Source organism: Myotis myotis, unplaced genomic scaffold (genome assembly GCF_014108235.1).
Source record: "Myotis myotis isolate mMyoMyo1 unplaced genomic scaffold, mMyoMyo1.p scaffold_m19_p_9, whole genome shotgun sequence".
In the NCBI taxonomy this organism is placed as follows: Eukaryota; Metazoa; Chordata; class Mammalia; order Chiroptera; family Vespertilionidae; genus Myotis; species Myotis myotis.
Genome location: NW_023416401.1, coordinates 33,160,808 through 33,165,256, shown reverse-complemented (window position 1 = coordinate 33,165,256; position 4,449 = coordinate 33,160,808). Strand labels below are relative to the sequence as shown.

The 4,449-nt window shown below is 42.1% G+C and overlaps 1 pseudogene; it reads right to left on the bottom strand.

Annotated features, from left to right (window-relative positions):
- Positions 1-436: 436 nt before the first annotated feature.
- On the bottom strand, positions 437-3,660 carry LOC118663253 (annotated as a pseudogene).
- Positions 3,661-4,449: the final 789 nt, after the last annotated feature.

Genomic DNA, 4,449 nt, shown 5'->3' with positions numbered 1-4,449 from the left:
AACTTTCAATTATAAATGGATAAGGTCTGAGGATCTAATGTAAAACATGGTAACTACAGTTGACAATACTGTATTTTATAATTGATATTTACTGAGAGTAGAACTTAAGTATTCTTGCCAAAACAATAGGTAAATATGTGAGGTAATAAATGTCTTAATTCAATGTTGGGAATCTTTTCATAATGTACACATATATCAAATCATTGCATTGCACACTTTAAATATCCTACAGTTTTGTCACCAAGTCAGAAACATCTGTGCCCTCATGAGTACCACTTATCCAATCCTCACTGCAACTCAGCACCCCACAGCATGACTGGCACAGAACAGCTGATCAAAAAGTAGTTGTTAAATTGCTTAATAATGCTGTGAGGTAAGTGGTGCTTTTATTACCACTAATTTATGGACAAGAACTCTGGGATTCAAAGAGATTAAGCTACACGTCAAAGTCACCCAGTAGTGGAGCCACTGTTCTGGCGCCCAGATCTAGCTCTGCCTTTCTGAGGTCCCCAAAGTCTTCCATTTCCCTTATACGGTAACCTTCAAAGGGATTCTGTAAGGATGTAAATCAGATCAAGTTATTCCCCTGCCTTAATCTGCCAAGGCTTCCATTCCCACGGGCCATAAATCAAATGAAAAGTTGTCCCCCTGAGGAGGAGGCCCTGCAGGTGATATGCAGGTTTCCGGTTTCCTCCCAGCTCCAGACCCTGACCATCCCCATCACTGCCTGACTCCACCCTTCAGCTCCACCCAGCAGTGGCCTCTGCACTCCCTGCACTCTGCCTGCAGCGCTCTCCCAGAGGCCACGTGGCTCAGGCCTCCACCTAGTTCAGCATTCTCTTCATACCTCACCTCCTTAGGGAGGCCTTCCCTGCCCAGTTTATCTAAAGAGGCATCACAAACACTCTCTATCCCCTCATTCTGCTTTATGCATCCAAAATTATGCTATATACTCACTTCTTTAATGGGTATTTCCCCCTCATAATAGAAGTACCATAAGTTCTGATACTTTTCATATTTTGGTCACTGCATCCCCAGAGCCTAATATTCAGTAAATATTTGCTGAATGGAGGAATGAATGAATGAATGAATGAATGACAAGCATACTCATCCCACTATTAATGACTTCAGAATGACAAATTATGCCCTGTGATTTGGAAAGGGAAAAGCAGACTGATTTCTTTTTAGTTCTTATCAAGACCATCTGGACTTACTCTTAAATCATCATACAATTTAAAAGAATTTCTAGCCCTGGCCAGTGTAGCTCAGTTAGTTGGTGTCATACTGTGCACCAAAAGGTTGCCAATTCGGTTCCTGATCAGGGCACATGCCTGGATTGCTGGCTTGATCAATCCCCAGTATGGGCAGTGCAGGAGGCAGCCGACTGATATTTCACTCTCACATTGATCTTTCTTTCTCTTTCTCTCTCCCTCTCCCTCTCCCTTCCCCCCTCTCTCTCTTAAAAAAAAAAAAAAAAATCTTAAAGAAAACAACAAAGAATTTTTATAACAGGCCACTCAAATTTGCTCACCAGAAAACTATAACTTTAAAAAAAATTTAATAGACACTAAATGTTTACTTCTTTTTTACTATAAATGTGCTGTCATTCTATTTTTTTGCCTTTAAAATCTTTATTGTTGAAAATATTACATATCCCCCCCCCCCCGCCCCGCCCATTGACCTCTTCTAGACCACCGTGGGCCTTTCTAGAATCACTAGATTCCATTAGCTCGCTTAGAGGCTCAGTGGCAAGTTCTAGACCAGTGATGGCGAACCTTTTGAGCTCGGCGTGTCAGCATTTTGCAAAACCCTAACTTAACTCTGGTGCCGTGTCACATATAGAAATTTTTTGATATTTGCAACCATAGTAAAACAAAGACTTATATTTTTTATATTTATTTTATATATTTAAATGCCACTTAACAAAGAAAAATCAACCAAAAAAAATGAGTTCGCGTGTCACTTCTGACAGGCGTGTCATAGGTTCGCCATCATTGTTCTAGACCTTCTCTTGGGGTAAAGAAGGATCCCTGTCAGCCTTTAGGGCAAAGCAGTTAGAAAAGACAAGATGTGCATGAAGTAGAGGAAATAAGAGAGTGCCCTGCTCTTCTGGACTCCTGGGATGGCAGCGGGGAAAGCGAAAGAGGGATACAGAAAAGGAGGAGAAGGCGGGCATTTGGGTTCTCCCGCCTTATTCTCCTCATCACCTCTTCTTGGAAACCAAGCCTCGGTGAGGGGACCGTTTTAGGACCTGCAGGAATGCCTAGGTAACTCAAGTACACGGAGGTACCTGCCTACTTCCTCTCTACAAACATTTGTCCATGTTCTATGTACAAATCTGGAAGGAAACACCAACCCCGCCCCCGCTCTCCCCTCTCCCCCGCCCCTCCGGCTTCTCCTTCACCATCTGCTAATCGCCAGAGAGAAAAGTCAAGTTCCTCCTCAGAGTTCTCCTTTGACAAGGAAGGTACCCAGAAAAATCCGTGTGACTGAACCCACAAGGTAACCAAGAGGACGCTTGTTCGAGCTGTGCACTGCAGAAGGACACCAAATCCAAGGGGAGCGCTGTTCACGCGAGAGACATCTTGACTACGGTGGGTTTTGGGGGTAGTATTACATTTTTGGACACTTCATAGATGGGCAACTTATGTTATTATTATTACAGTTTTCCAGGAGATGGCAGTAATGTGTCTTGTTTTAACAAAGACAGTATATGTTGATAATTTTTGATGAGTAGAAGAAAAGTGGCTTATTCCACAAGTGTAGAATATGTATGATTCTTCACTAACCAATGAAGAATTAGTCAATAATCAAACACCTATTGATCTAACCCATCTAAATAAATCTGTGCTCTAAACAAGAAGCTGTCTTTCAGTCTAATGTTCTAATCTGTGACTATCTTCAAAATTGCATAAATCCCCTATTGGGATTAGTGCACAGACTGAATATTTTAAAAATATTTTTTATTCATTTTTAGAGAGAGGGGAAGAAAAAGGGAGGAGAATTAATTAATATACATATATAAACATTCTCTTCTTTCTGAAATCTCACTAAGACAATAATAAAGGATTGGATATTGTTTTGCTTTATTTTCTTTCCATTTCGCTGAAAACATATTTTTAGCCTTTTGGAGAGAAACAGAAATGTACTTGCCAGGAAGGATGATTCCACCCTCCTTCTGCTAGAACCAGCACTTGGCTCCTGTTTGGCCCCAGTGCAGCCTGCCTTGCATTTCTTGTCTGTGAGGCTGAACCTGGCCGACCCAGCACCACACAGAAGGCCAGGTTCTGGACACCAATGCTTGGCTCATATTTGATGCCCAAATGTGTATTCCTGGATCCCCAAACCTAAATTCCCAGTGTCTGAGAAGTTATTTTTTAGTAACTCGTACTCTCATACCTTCAGACTTTTCTCCAGGATTTTTTCGCCTCGGCCCCACAAACTATTCAGTGGACGGAGATCTTTTCATTTCTCCAGATGCCAAAGGATCTGTCCGTGTATCTGGCTTTGGAGAACGCGGGGGTGGGGCCTGTGAGCTGCTCCAGGACCTTGGCTGCCTGGTCAGCCTGTCTCCGCTCTCACCCACACAGTTGCTGAGGCAGAGCTTTCTGAAGTGAAGCTCCTGATGGCACTCTCCTTCTCACCTTGATCCCTGGCCATGATGAGAAGCAGGAAGACAGGGTGGTGTGTGTGTGTGTGTGTGTGTGTGTGTGTGTGTGTGTGTGTTTAAAGGAATAACCCCTAAAGATGAACAGAGAGACAACAACAAACTTTGGATGCTAGAAGCAGATGGAAGAGTGATAAATGACTCAGTAAACCCAAGGAAATTGAATCTTAAGCCAGCAACAGAGAAAGCTGAGAAGCAACCTGACATACAGTCATCCCTCCATATTCGTGGGGGATTACTTCCAGGGCAACCCTCCCCCCACACACACAAATAAAAATCCACATGCTCAAGTCCCCTATATAAAATGGCATGTATTAGCATATAACCTATGTACATCTTCCCATATACTCTATTTGTTTATTTATTTATTTAAACATTTTAAATATATATATATATATTCATATTGATTTCAGAAAGGAACAGAGAGGGAAAGAGAAATAGAAACTTCAATGATGAGAAACAACCATTGATCGGCTGCCTCCAGCACACCCCACACTGGGAATCCAGCCTGCAACCAGGGCGTGTGGCCTGACCAGGAATCAAACTCAACCACTGTGCCACGCCGGCCAGCCCTCCCATATACTTTAAATCATTTCTAGATTACTTATAATACCTCATATAATGTAAATGCTATGCAAATAGTTGTTATATTGTATAGTTTAGGGAATAATGACAAGAAAACAAATCTGTTCCATACAGATGCACAGACACAACCACTGTAGGCCAGTCTTCATAGTACATGTCAGCAACATTGTTTCAAATACTTTTATCCATGATTGGTT